The sequence below is a fragment of the Bison bison genome, unplaced genomic scaffold, assembly GCF_000754665.1.
Source record: "Bison bison bison isolate TAMUID 2011002044 unplaced genomic scaffold, Bison_UMD1.0 scf7180017864389, whole genome shotgun sequence".
NCBI classification, from domain to species: domain Eukaryota; kingdom Metazoa; phylum Chordata; class Mammalia; order Artiodactyla; family Bovidae; genus Bison; species Bison bison.
The window spans coordinates 8,768,300-8,782,937 of record NW_011494961.1 but is presented as its reverse complement, the minus strand read 5'-3'; the positions used below and the strand labels follow the sequence as shown (position 1 = coordinate 8,782,937).

The 14,638-nt window shown below is 39.0% G+C and overlaps 1 protein-coding gene and 2 non-coding genes across 14 annotated transcripts in view; 2 read left to right on the top strand and 1 right to left on the bottom strand.

Moving 5' to 3' along the window:
- The window catches only part of SGMS2 (sphingomyelin synthase 2), a 98,849-nt gene that overhangs the window by 53,543 nt on the left and 30,668 nt on the right, over positions 1-14,638 (top strand). For 2 of the 12 annotated variants that reach the window (XM_010858574.1, XM_010858572.1), the window contains exon 2: positions 13,206-13,379. The exons of the other annotated variants lie outside the window; for them this stretch is intronic. The gene's annotated coding sequence lies outside the window, so the exon portion shown is untranslated. The remainder of the gene's footprint in view (positions 1-13,205; positions 13,380-14,638) is intronic. 12 annotated transcript variants of the gene reach the window in all.
- Positions 4,703-4,775, bottom strand: TRNAG-CCC. The gene has a single exon. It is a non-coding gene; the product is annotated as a tRNA-Gly (tRNA).
- On the top strand, positions 7,090-7,161 carry TRNAC-GCA. The gene has a single exon. It is a non-coding gene; the product is annotated as a tRNA-Cys (tRNA).

The following is a 14,638-nucleotide window of genomic DNA, read 5'->3' as shown; positions in this document are numbered from 1 at the left end:
TCCCAGCATCAGAGTCTTTTCCAATGAGTCAACTCTTCGCATGAGGTGGCCAAGTACTGGAGTTTCAGCTTTAGCATCATTCCCTCCAAAGAAATCCCAGGGCTGATCTCCTTCAGAATGGACTGGTTGGATCTCCTTGCAGTCCAAGGGACTCTCAAGAGTCTTCTCCAACACCACGGTTCAAAAGCATCAATTCTTCGAGATCAGCTTTTTTCACAGTCCAACTCTCACATCCATACACGACCACTGGAAGAGCCATAGCCTTAACTAGACGAACCTTTGTTGGCAAAGTAATGTCTTTGCTTTTCAATATGCTATCTAGGTTGGTCATAACTTTTCTTCCAAGGAGTAAGTGTCTTTTAATTTCATGGCCACAGTCACCATCTGCAGTGATTTTGGAACCCCCAAAAATAAAATCTGACGCTGTTTCCACTGTTTCCCCATCTATTTCCCATGAAGTGCTGAGACCAGATGCCATGATCTTTGTTTTCTGAATGTTGAGCTTTAAGCCAACTTTTTCACTCTCCTCTTTCACTTTCATCACGAAAAGAGGCTTTTTAGTTCCTCTTCACTTTGCCATAAGGGTGGTGTCATCAGCGTGTCTGAGGTTATTGAGATTTCTCCCGGCAATCTTGATTCCAGCTTGTGCTTCTTCCAGCCCAGCGTTTCTCATGATGTACTCTGCATATAAATTAAATAAGCAGGGTGACAATATATAGCCTTGGCGTACTTCTTTTCCTGTTTGGAACCAGTCCACTTCAGTGTTCTTGCCATGAACAGTATGAAAGGTTTTATTTACCCTGTAAATAACCCTCCTGCATGCGTGCTCAGTCGTGTCTGACTCTTTGTGACCCCATGGACTGTAGCCCGCCAGGCTCCTCCGTCCATGAGAATTCCCAGGCAAGAATACTGGAGTGGATTGCCATTTCCTTTTCCAGGGGAACCTTCCCAACCCAGAGATCAAACCCAGGGATCAGACCCAAGTGCCCTGCATTGCAGGTGGATTATTTACCTCTAAGCCACAGGGAAGGCCCTCTCACCCACAAATGAAACTCACTCATGTCCTTTAAAGATACCCCTCATCAGCCCATCAGCCCTTTTGACATTCTTAAGATGTGCCTTACTTTAGAGTATAGAAACGTATTAACTGGAATGTCATTTTGCTCTTGTTCAGTATAAGCCTTGGAAACGGGCTCCCAGTCTTCTAATATCTTTATTACTGCATATTATGCTACAGGAGATGTTAGAAGAAAAAAAGACAAAACCAGAAAACCTTCAAAGTCAGAATATGAAAAACTTCTAGACTGTTACTTTGTTTCAATTTTTAAAAAATATTTTAGGGCTTCCCTCATAGCTCAATTGGTAAAGAATCTGCCTACAATGTGGGAGATCCTGGTTTGATTCCTGGGTTGGGAAGATCTGCTGGAAAAGGGATAGGCTACCCACCCCAGTATTCTTGGGCTTCCGTGGTAAAGAATCAGCTGGTTCAGCTGGTAAAGAATCTGCCTGCAATGGGGGAGACCTAGGTTCAATTCCTGGTTTGAGAAGATCCCCTGGAGATGAAAAAGGCTACCCACTCCAGTATTCTGGCCTGGAGAATTCCATGGACTGTATAGTCCATGGGGTCACAAAAATTTGGACATGACTGAGTAACTTTCACTTTCACTTTGATAGCATGTTTTTAAAAGACAGTTTCGAATGAGTAATCTTTATGTAGACTCATCAACGAAAATTGCATTTAATGGAAATAAGATTAAATATGGGATTACATCTTTTAGTTTCCGGATGCTAATTGAGCATTGAGTTTATAGCGTTTCCTGACTACTTTTTAGCATGAGGTTCGGGTTCAGAGAATGCTTTTAATCATCCTGTGTTTTTTCTAAACCTGCTTCACTCTGTAGAAAACAGTGACCATAGTTCATTCCCAAGGATAGACCAGTGCTAAACTGAATAGAATGATTTTCTATTTGTTACTGATCTGTGGAGCTTGGCATTTAAAAAAGACTTCTACATTAAAAAAAAATTGTGTTCAGTTTTCATCTGTGTACCCTAGACATTTAAAGTTTGTAAGATATATATATGTCTTCCCTCATCTCCCATTTTATGTTCATTATTTGAATTTTCTTTTCACTTTTACTTCTATCTGATACACAGTTTGGGGCTTACTAAACTTCAAATGTATTTCAGACTCTTCTCTAATTTGTAAAATTTGTTTTTATTGCTCATTCGTCTTTTTAAGTGGCTTCTGGGTAGAAGGGGGAGGGTAGGAGTTACTTAATCAAAAATCTCTTGAGGACAGGAGCCAGCCTTCTGCTACCTTCCTGAGCACTTAGAGCCGAATTCCACACACAACAGAAAGCCAGAAATAATTCTCTGTTCTGATTGGCCAACCATTCATCTGCCTCATCTAAGCTTTCAGCAGTGGGGACAACATTGACTACATATCTAACCCTCAAGTATTGCTTATCTTGAGATTGGTCATCGTTTCATTAAATAATTTTTTTGATATCTGTAGTTTCTCTTTTCCTTATTTAAGATAAAATATAATTTCTGCATCAAAACTCAAACTGAGTTCTGAATCCTTATTGGCTATGTGACAGCTTCAACTTTTCTGTTCCCACATAATATTTTTGTTTTTAATCTTCCTGTGTTTACAATATCGCATTTTTAACCTTTTCTTCTTAAAAGCCTCATGTGAGTTAAACCTTTCTTTAAAGAGTGTACTGGGGTGATCAGTTTTTTAAAAGTTCATTATGACCAAGAGAACTAGAATACTTGACACATATATACATTATTTGAATCTATTAGAAATGGAAAAGAACTCAAAGGCAAAAATCTACTCTCGAGTATGTAGGGGAGCATCTTCAGTGGGATTCCTTTTTAGTTTCAAGACGTTTTATTTGTACAGGTTTCTAGAAGCTGTTTACTGTGATCGAGTTTCAGCAAGTTGGAACATAGGTGTTCTTGATATTCATTTGACTTGATGGGGTACTGATTTTTTTCCCACATAATGAGTGTTCATTTAAAAATTTAAAATAGAATATTGCTTCATAAGCTTGGTGATCTTACTTTAAACATCCCTCTTATTTTAGTTTTATTCATAGCACTTGAAATTTTTTTATTGTTGTTGTAGTACAACATTAGCAGAATTTAAACTCTGTGAAAGAAGTGACTTTTAAAAAACTGTTGTGTCCCTACAACAGCCCCTAATACAGAGTATGTACTCACTAAATATTGTTGAATCAACAATTATCTTTGCTCTTAGGCAGTAAAATAAAAATATGCTGCTTACTTATTTTTTCAACACAAAAAGGTAAAAAGGGAAGTAAATGTTCCATATAATATCACCTTTCTAGTAACTAGTTTATTTATGCATAGCAGTTTTCCCCCACAGTAAAAAATTGTGCTATATATACCATTTTGTAACTTTCTTTACCTAACATTGTATTAGTATGATGATATTTTATTGTATGGGCTTCCCTCGAGGCTCAGTGGTAAAGAACCCACCTGCCAGTGCAGGAGATGTGGTTCGATCCCCTGGAGGAGGAAATGGCCCCATACTCCAGTATTCTTGCCTGGGAGACCACATGGACAGAGGAGCCTGGTGGGCTACAGTCCATGGGGTTGCAAAGAATCAGATATGACTTAGCGACTGAACAGCAACAATTTTATTGTACAAGTAGTATTTATAATATAACTAGAATCCCAGGGACGGCGGAGCCTGGTGGGCTGCCATCTATGGGATTGCACAGAGTCAGACACGACTGAAGCGACTTAGCACCAGCAGCAGTCCCATCTTGATAGATAATGTGATTTGAGTTGTATAGGTTCAGAATCACTGATCTGCAATTTAAAAATCTAAACTTCTAAAAATAAAAAGGCGCTTTGGTTCCTCCTTCCCTCCTCCTCTTGATAACCCAAGTCAGTGTCAATATATCCCTATGTCTCATTCAGATATATTACTGTTTGAATAGAGCTATATGACCTAATATGTGCTGTATATATGTGCTAAATCACTTAGTCGTGTCTGACTCTCTGCAGCCCCATGGACTATAGCCCACCAGGCTCCTCTGTCCATGGGATTCTCCAGGCAAGAATACTGGAGTGGGTTGTCATTTCCTTCTTCAGTGGCTCTTCTTGACCTAGAGGTTGAACCTGGGTCTCTTGCATTGCAGGTAGATTCTTTATGTCTGAGTCACCGGAGAAGCTCACAACAAAGCCAAACTCCACCAAATAACAGGAAAAAGATTTTCAACAGTGCTTAAATACACAGGCTTCCTAAAACATTTGTGTTGCACAAAATTTACCAATATTCACCCAGAGGGCTTGGAGATTTGCTAAATGACTGGCTGGTTTTCTTTTGTGAGAGAATGAATGACATCCATTATATGGAAATTTATAAAGCAGTCTTCACCCTTCTTGGGAATAAACCCTGCAGAAGATATCACACTTTAGTACAGTGACGTCTGTTTTGAAAGTTGAACACTAAGTAAAGACTAATTTAATTGTGTGTTTACTTCAAGTTAGGATTGTAACATCCAAAAAATAATTACTGGTTGACCAGGCTTTCTCTACAGCAACGATACTGCAGACTTGTCCAAAATGCAAAATTCTACACATATACTGAAAAAAAAATTTTATCTGGCTGTGCCAGGTTTTAATTGCAGCATTTAAACTTTCAGTTGCAACATGTGGGATCTAGTTCCCTGACCAGGAATCGAACCTGGATCCCCTGCATTGGGAGCGCAGAGTCTTAGCCACTCGACCACCAGGGAAGTCCCTAAACATATGCTTTTTATTGCAGTTAATTGAGGCTGAGTGAAGACATGAAACAAAGATTTCAGTGGACAAATATTTCTGTGAAAATAACAGCAACAGCTATACATGGTTTCCAATACTTTTAGCTATTGGTATAAAATGACACATTGGTAATGAAAATATTTTTAAATGTGGACTATACACAGATGTAGGAAGGAAAAAATCTCATACTCCTACCACTTGGACAACCGTTCCTAATGTTTTAGTGTACTTGTGCTCTGACTTTTCTGTAGATGCATTTTTTGCATACTTGAAATTATACAAAACAAAATACCTTTTTAAAAAACAGAAGCACATTTTCCCTGTTAACTCTGTCAATACTCTTATAGTTAAAATCACCATTAGCATTTTCCTGATTATTTGTTGTTGTTCAGTTGCTAAGTTGTGTCCCACTCTTTGCGACCCCTTGAAGCACTCCAGGCTTCCTTCCTTCACTGTCTCCTGGAGTTTTCTCAAATTCATGTCCATTGAGTCAGTGATGCTGTCTAACCAACAATGATTAATATGGAAAATTAGAAAATACAATCAAAATAAAAAAGTTAAAATTACCCATGAATTCATTAAGCAGTATTAATATATGGTATATTTCCTTCAGAGTTTTAAAAATATGTATGTAACATACATCTTTACATTGCTGAAATCATATTGTATTTTCTTCATCATTAAAATCTTAAACATAATATTTATAAACTGAGAATACAGTTGCATCTATTAATAGATATATAGGTAAATACTTTTGTCACAGAAAATTTGGAGAAAGTAGGCAAGAAACAGAGGAAAAGAAAATAATTGGTAAATCCCACAACCAACATTAACACCTTACCTTCTTTAGGGTGTATTTATTAACTTGTTTTTTTAAAAATGTCATGCATTTAAATTTTTATGAAAATAAAAATATGTTGCTGTTTTTTAAACAGAAAGTATAATGTATTTCAGTCATGTCTGACTTTGCAACCCCATGGACTGAGGATCAGTTTTTCCAGGCAAGAATACTGAAGTGGGTTACCATTACCTTCTCCAGGGGATCTTCCCAACCCAGGGATTGAACCCAGTCTCCCACACTGCAGACAAACTCTTTACTGTCTGAGCCACCAGGGAAGCCCTAATGTATTTCTTGGATCCTTCAAAATGTCTGCTGTAGACATTTAGATTGCTTTAATGTTTAACCAAATATATTTTTGGATAATGTTTTTTTCTGTATTTAAAACTGTTCCAAAATAAATTCTCAGTAGTAGTTAATATGTCAAGAAGTGTAAGCATTTTTAAAACTCATGTGCTTAAAAAGAGAGAGATTTTCATAAAAATTGTACAGTTTATGATCCTTATTGTATTTTTTATGCTTCTTTCTGATTATAGCTTAAATTACATTTTAATAGGCTTTGTTTCAAGGTAACTTTCCAGTGTTCTTATCCATGGGTTACAATAGAGTAAAAGCTTGTGTATTTAATCTGTCAGTGAAACATTCTGTAGGAAGTTCCTGTTATTAGTAATTGGGAGACATTTAGTCACAGGAATTCTTTTCTTAGGATTTGTCAGAGGAGGTGTAGAAAATAAGGAAATGAACTCTGGCTATGAGATGGAGCCGCAGAATTTTATATTCTACTTCTATTTCCTTTCCTGACCATTCTTCACTCACTGCATGGATAAACCAGCAGAAATCATTCTCTGTTTCTCTTGTCTTTTTCCAAGTTCTTCTAGTGGCTTTTGAGGGTGTACTTCAGGGACTGGGTTCATCAAATCACCTGCCCTTACTGCAAAGATTGTGGAAACGAAAAGCCGATTTAATATGCAAAGAAAGAAAGACGAAAGCCAAGGCCCTATGTGAAAACCTTGATTAAACAGATCATCATAATTAAAGTATTTTACATGTTACTTGTAGTGAATCTATCTATAATGAATAATATAGCCAGATATAGATATAATATAGATCATATAAATACATGCTAAATGACATATTTTTGTTTATTTACATATGATAACTAACCATTTGTGCTAAATAGAATATCTGATTGTTTCATATGCTGACTTAATTGTGGTTGTATTTACTACTGCTCGGGGCTTCCCAGGTGGCTCGGGCTTCCCTTGTGGCTTAGTTGGTAAAGAATCCGCCTGCAATGTGGCAGACCTGGGTTTGATCCCTGGGTTGGGAAGATCCCCTGGAAAAGGGAAAGGCTACCCACTCCAGTATTCTGGCCTGGAGAATCCCATGGACTGTACAGTCCATGGGGTCTCAAAGAGTCAGACACGACTGGGTGACTTTCACTCACTCACTCCCAGGTGGCTCAGATGGTAAAGAATCTGCCTGCAATGCAGAAGACCCAGGTTCAATCCCTGGGTTGGGAAGATCCCCTGGAGAAGAGCATGGCAACACCCTCCAGTATTGTTGCCTGGAGAATTCCATGGACAAAGGAGCCTGGCAGGCTACAGTCGGTGGGGTTGCAAAGAGTCAAACACAACTGATTGACTAACACTTTCACTTATCTTTCTTTACAATTGCTCAGATAGAAATGTTTCAGTAAAGGTAGTCCCCATACTTTCAAAGTTATGTTTCTGTTTAACAGTGTCAGCTCCCCCTTCACTCCCCATCCCTACCACACTTTTTTCTGTCCAAATCCTTGGAGCTCTCCTGGTTTTGCTGAGAAGGACTGATGCTCACTCACCTCCAGTGCCCCTCTGCACTCCCCAAGCTGTAAGTGCCCTTTTATGGGACATACTCTGGGCCCCTAGAAGCCATTTGAGTCAGCTCTGATACCTATACTTTTCTATATTGTCTTTGTCTTTTCAGGGTTCCTTGTAAAAACTCTGACTCATTTTCTTGTATCTTTCTTTCCAAACTCTTTTCTCTCTTTATCTAATTACCTCCTGGAGGGACAGCTTGGGTATCTTAGAACAAAATTTCTCGTGTTATGGTGTTTCTAAAAGAAATACAAAATAGAACTGTGTATTCTGTTCCGGACTTTTGTTTAAGGGAAACGGGCAGTTGGCTAAGGGTTAAGGGTTACTACAAAACCAATGGTATGTAGATACTCACTCAGATATGGTCTTTATCATCCCAACAGCCACCTACGCTTTGTGGTAGAGGGTTCAAGCTCCATACAGGGAACATTTAGTAGAACAGGCAAGAGAAGACACATTTGTTGATGAGACTTTGCAACTTTCCAACTTTTACCTCTGAACAGCCTCGTTTTCCTTAGCAAACCATGTCTGTTGGCAGTTATTCTGAATATCCAACTATTTACTAATATTTCATAAAATAATATTTAAATGCTGTGATGTATAAACCAAATTTCTTTTTATTTTCTTCAAGTGAGTTTTTTTAATATGCAAACTTTCTGGTGAAAATTAAAGAAATAAACAGTTTGTGCCGTCTCTTCTTTTCCTTAATTTATTAGGATAAGTAAAAATTCAGTAGATAAATATTTTAGAGATCTATTTCAAATCCCAATTCTAACATTCACTGGCTTTCCTCAAACTTGCTAAACGTGGCATTGTTAGACTCAGGATTTTCATCTTTTATGTTACTCTTGCCTTTTCTCCAAGGGTGCCATTCCTTGTGTTGGAGTTATTTGCAGAAACCAAAGCCAAGGTTGGAAACATTGGTCAAATAAGTGCTTTTGAGCAAGAAATAATTTACTGAAATACAACATAGTAGTTTAAGTTCTGGAAGCCAAGTGTAGTGACCTTAATGGCCCTGGAGAAAGTATTCCTTTTTATAGCCTCATACCATTTGAAAGCAGTGGCTTATTCGGCCAGTCATGCAAAAGAACCTTTTTGTGGTTGGCATAAGAGAATGAGAAATGGAGGCTTTATACAGGCTTCTTTTGGCTCTTCCATGCCTGCTTTCCTCTCCTACTTTTTCCTTTCCTTATATGACACTGTGCTCTGCCTTGAGGACACCAGATGGGCTAGAGCACCGGACTTGAAGAGCTGTCTAGCCCTCCTGCTCTCCTTGCCCTCTGCCAAAGCCTGGAGAACACCACACCCCAACTGCAGCAAGCAGATGGGACCAACCTGCTGAGGGTGCAGACTCTAGAACCTCCCTTTTCCTTCATTTTTCAGTGTTTTAATTCTTGCTAACAGGAAGTGTCCCCCTTCGTCTCTGAGGCTGTTTTAGGCTATTTCTTGTTTTGTTGACACAGTGCACTAAGCAGAAATATAGTAACAAGGAACCCATTGTATTTTAAATGCATATTAAAATGTCTGATTCTAGACTTTAGACCTCTACAAGGAAATTGTGCTCAAGTGTACCCAGGTGCCTTCCTACAGCAGCCCTGGGGGTGAGTAAGCTTCCTGTTCTTAGGCATTTGCCTCTGTTTACAACTATAAAGTGTGCTAACCACAGCCCCAGGTTAAATGTTTGTTCTGAAGTCTCCCCTTTGCCTCCACCCTAGAGCAGGATTTTTTAACTCCTTCCTATAGATTCTTGCTTAAAGACGACTTCATTCAAATCTCCAAGTGCTAAGACTTTCTTCTAATGTATTCATAAACATCAAGCAAAGTTCCAAGATGTCAGTTTTTTAAAAACTCATTTAAATAGCCGATTAATTATTTTATGCAAACTTTTTGAAATTGTATAAATCAGACACCAAGTCTGGTCATGACATGGTAAAGGGAGAAATCAAAAGATATTTTAAAATAATCTGAAAGGCATGTAGTAAAGGAGCTTTATTAAAGGAAAGAGTTATGAAATTATTTTGAAGAAACTGTTCTTTTTTTCCTTCTCAGTTTTCCTAGAGTAAGAGACTACGCTTCCAAATCTAGAAAGTTTGTTGTTTATATTGACGAAATATGCTATTGACTTTGTGATCTCTTTATTTATTTAGAATGAGATCTCTAATATGGTTTAGAAAATGTATGTTTTAGAGAGTATAAGGTTAAGCTGTTAGACCCAGCTTCTGCTTTGCTCTCAGACCAGCCACTGTTAGAAGAAAATGTAAGTTCCACTCTCTTTTGAAAATATTAAATGGAATGTGTTTTTTATGATTTTTAGAAACCTCTCACTTGAGTAGGTAATCTGTGCAGGCTCCTACTACAGAGTAATAATTATTAAAACCTCCGGGAATCAGTTTCTAGGTGTGTAAATCTTTGGGGTATATACGGAAGCTAGAGATGAAGCAGCAGATAATTACCACTGTTGTTCAGTTAGGCTGTTAGCCTTAACCTTTCTGATACAGCCCCCAGGGTGTTTCTGCTAAGCTGGTGCTTTCCACTTTGTTTGACCATTAAACAAGGAGCAGGTGGTACCAGTTAGCGCGGAATAATTCTCTGACCAAACACCTCTTGGACAGGGTTGCTCGGAAATTAATAGAATCACAGTTCAGGGTGTTAAAGGTACAAATGTCTGTTTAAATTATCAGGAAGGTCTTTGCTTGCCTGCTGCAGTAGATGTAAGCATTTTACCACAAATACCAGACTTCAACCCTCTTTACTTATTCCCCAGCGTCCTGGGTTTATCATGCGGGCTGTAAATACATAAAGGGGTGGGAAGCAGAAGTTTCCTGCCTTGTTCTTTCTTCTAAACCCTGCAGACACGCAGGCAAAGGAGGGAGAACCCACCTGGAAAGCCCACCCACCCTCACCCTCCAGAAATTGTCTGAACTCCTAGATGTATCAGGAATGGAGGCGGGGAAAGGGGCTTGGGGCAGACATCATCCAGTATTTGGGAAAAACATGTGTTCCCCCACTCTACCCCTTAACTCTGAGAACCTCTGCTTTAGATCCCCAAGAAACATAAAGGATTATTTAAAATATTCCCTAGCTTTGGACCTTGTTTTATAGCCCTCTTCTATCTTGAGGGTCTCATCTGTCTGTCTGATTACTTATCTAATCTGTCCATCTACTTGCTCATTCCCCTATTTATGCATTTGTTCATTCATTTTCCTTGTTACTACATGTTCTACAACGTACCAGGGATTGTTAAAATTGTCTTTCCCTGGGACTCCACCTCTAAGATTCCTCTCCTGGAATTGAATCTAATCTTTGGAGTTCTCCAGCCATCAATAAAAAGATGAACAAGAAATAGAAGACAAGATTGAAAACATCCTATGGAACACTTTGCACAGCAGATTTTAGTGAAGGTACTTTATTCTATCAAATTGAGTGACATCAGAAACAGTTTCTGCTGGCTGAGTGCGGCACCGCCCTGTGGACAGACCCCAGATGATCACTTCTTGTGAAATACCCCGAGTCCAAATTTATTGTTTTCAAATTTGCACAGCTAATATTTGCTCTGTGTCAATAAATATTCATTTCAACAAGTATTAAACTACCTCGCCAGTTAAAGTGACCAATTTTTTTTAAATAGTGAGAAAGAAAACAGACCCTCACTTTTCCCCCTTGAGGTCCAACTCATAGTAAATTTTGATGAATTCTGTTAGAAAACCCATCTGTTTTTTGTCACTTCATTTTATTTACTTACCAGTTTATTTTTGGAGCACAGTTTACACAAATTTTGTTAAACAGTTTGCATTTTATTGGTGAGTTCTTGATCCTGTCTGTAGAAAACTTTAAAATGTATGTTATTTCAGTCACTGCTGAGGAAGTGCTCAGCTGGTAAATAACAACACTTTAAAGGGATAAGTGAGCCTGCAATATATAATAACAGAACATGAGTTAGTCTTTGGTTTCTAAGGCTTTAGAAACTATGTGTCTTGATGGGCTATAGCTTTTTTTTTTTTTTTAAGAGTAAAGCTTAATTGAGTTATGACTTTCATCCTATAAAATGTGTGTGTTTTAAGCATATCGTTGAATGATTTTTAGTAAATTTACAGAATTGTGCAGCCACCGTCATGATCTAATTTTAGAACATTTCCGTCACCCCAAAAAGAAAATGGCAGCCTATTTGTAGTCTCTCTCCATTCCTACCAGCAACCACCACTGATAGGCTGAGTCTTCCTCTTATAACAACTAGTTATAGAACTAAAGTTGTCTAGTCTATCTTAGTGTGGGATAGCAAATTAGTACCAGAAATCAAAATGTTTATTCTCTACCCAAGCATCACTCTCCCCGAGTTCAGAATTACAGTCATTACAGTAGCTGCTTATTTAATTCTTGTCTTTTAAATTAAGTTTTTTTTCCCAGTCCATTCTCAGAATAGTGTCACAAAGCTACCTTCCAGGCCTTCCCATTCCCCTGATTTAAATCTGTCACTCTTATACAGATGTGGGACCTGTAAGGGTCTGGCAAAGATGCCTTTCCATGTAACTTTTGTTGGGAAAGTATTTCACAAATATATATGATCATTTTTGTATTAATTAAACAGTGAGTCTTCTTTTCAGTTTTCAAGAACTTGTTAGTAAAAATATTTAGCAAATTTTATGGGCATTTCTGAAATAGAATGCCATGACTCACAAGGCACCCTTGTTGCTGTAATCATACTAACTAACGCCTATCCATTTTAGGCAGGAGGATTTTTACAAGTAAATTAAGCTCTAAGAATGTTAGTAAGGAAAAGCTAAGATGTCTTGGTCTCTGAAAAAACTTTTATAGGCGTGAAATTTCTTAGCTAAACTGGGATCCTGTTAACATAGCAATATATCTATATTATAAATTTATTATAGTGGTGTGTTTGTTACAGTACTTATAATTAAAAGGGAAATATGGGTAACAGGGAAATACTTCATAGGCTCCTCCCCTCTCCCCTCAAGAGAGGTGATTTATATATTAAATTTTTTTTCTAAGTTTATATTAATTTCTTCAAAATTATAAAGATTTAAAAATGCCTATATTTTCTGGAGACTTTCCTATGTGTTTATGCATCTCTCCTTTTTTTTTAAAAAAAGCTTGTAATTGATTGTCTCGATCTTTTTCACTGACTATATTGTTGACCTCTGTGACAGAACAGGGGCTCCTGAGATCGAATTCCTGGTTCAGATCTGAGCTCTGCCACTTCCTACCTGTCTGATCTTGAGCACTTCACATGATCTCAACTTCTTTTCTTTAAAGTGTTTCCTGGGATTTCCCTGGTGGTCCCGTGGTTGAGAAAACCGCCTCGCAATGCAGGGTAGGTTCGGTAGGTTCGATCTCTGGTCGGGGAACTAAGATCCCACATGGCCTGGAGCAACTAAGCCCACATGCTGCCTGTGCACGCTGGAGCCCACGTACCACAACCCCTGAGCCTGCTTGCCATCACTAGAGAGTCCATGTGCCATGCTGAAAGATCCCGAGTCATGCAAGGAAGAACCGTGTGCACAACTAAGACCCAACACAGCTAAATGAATAAATATTTAAAAATATTTCCTAATGTTGTTCTAAGGATTAATTATATAATACCCAAAGCACAGTACCCGACATGCATTTGCGAACTATGATATTGTGTCCATTTTATTCTACAGCTTGACTTTTTCATGGCTTTATGGTGACATTGGGGTTTTTTTTTTCTTTTTTAGATTTTATCGATTGATTGGTTGATTTCCATGCCAGGTCTCGGTTGCTGCACAGGCTACTCTTGAACTGTTGTGTTCAGGCTTCTCACTGTGGTGGCTTCTCTTGTGGAGCACAGGCTCTAGGGTATGCAGGCTTCAGGAGTTGCCCGTGTGAGCTCCCAGGCTGCAGAGTACAAGGTCGGTAATTGTGGGGCAGGCCGTTAGTTGCTCTGTGGTATGTGGGGTCTTCCAGGATCAGGGATCGAACCTGTGTCTCCTATATCGGAAGGCAGCCTCTTTACGCTGAACCACCAGGGAAGCCCCTGGGTTTTCTTTTTTAAGGGCTGGTAGGTCGCTAAGAGTTGGAGACGACTGAGCGACTTCACTTTCACTTTTCACTTTCATGCATTGGAGAAGGAGATGGTAACCCACTCCGGTGTTCTTGCCTGGAGAATCTCAGGGACGGGGGAGCCTGGTGGGCTGCCGTCTACGGGGTTGCACAGAGTTGGACACGACTGAAGCGACTTAGCAGCAGCAACAAAGCTTTAGTAGTCTGTTAAGAAACTCATCAGCTCTTTTGTTTGCATTGATCATTCAACTCTGTTTCAAGACCTTGTTTTTCTTAAGCCTTTAAGCAACATCTAAATCTCTTTCATTCATAATTGTGATTTCCGGATGTTAGCAACACATTCTCTTTGGTCAGTGTTTAACCTCTATCTTCAACAGATTACATCTTTTTGAACATTGAAACCCACTTATAGACTTCAATCAGATCAGATCAGATCAGATCAGTCGCTCAGTCAGGTCCAACTCTTTGTGACCCCATGAATCACAGCATGCCCAGCCTCCCTGTCCATCACCAACTCCTGGAGTTCACTGAGACTCACGTCCATTGAGTCAGTGATGCCATCCAGCCATCTCATCCTCTGTCGTCCCCTTCTCCTCTTGCCCCCCATCCCTCCCAGCATCAGTCTTTTCCAATGAGTCAACTTTTCGCATGAGGTGGCCAAAGTATTGGAGTTTCAGCTTTAGCATCATTCCTTCCAAAGAAATCCCAGGGCTGATCTCCTTCAGAATGGACTGGTTGGATCTCCTTGCAGTCCAAGGGACTCTCAAGAGTCTTCTCCAACACCACACTTCAAAAGCATCAATTCTTAGGTGCTCAGCCTTCTTCACAGTCCAACTCTCACATCCATACATGACCACAGGACGAACCTTTGTTGCCAAAGTAATGTCTCTGCTTTTGAATATGCTATCTAGGTTGATCATAATTTTCCTTCCAAGGAGAAAGCATCTTTTAATTTCATGGCTGCAGTCACCATCTGTAGTGATTTTGGAACCCAGAAAAATAAAATCTGACACTGTTTCCACTGTTTCCCCATCTATTTCCCATGAAGTGATGGGACCGGATGCCATGATCTTCGTTTTCTGAATGTTGAGCTTTAAGTCAACTTTTT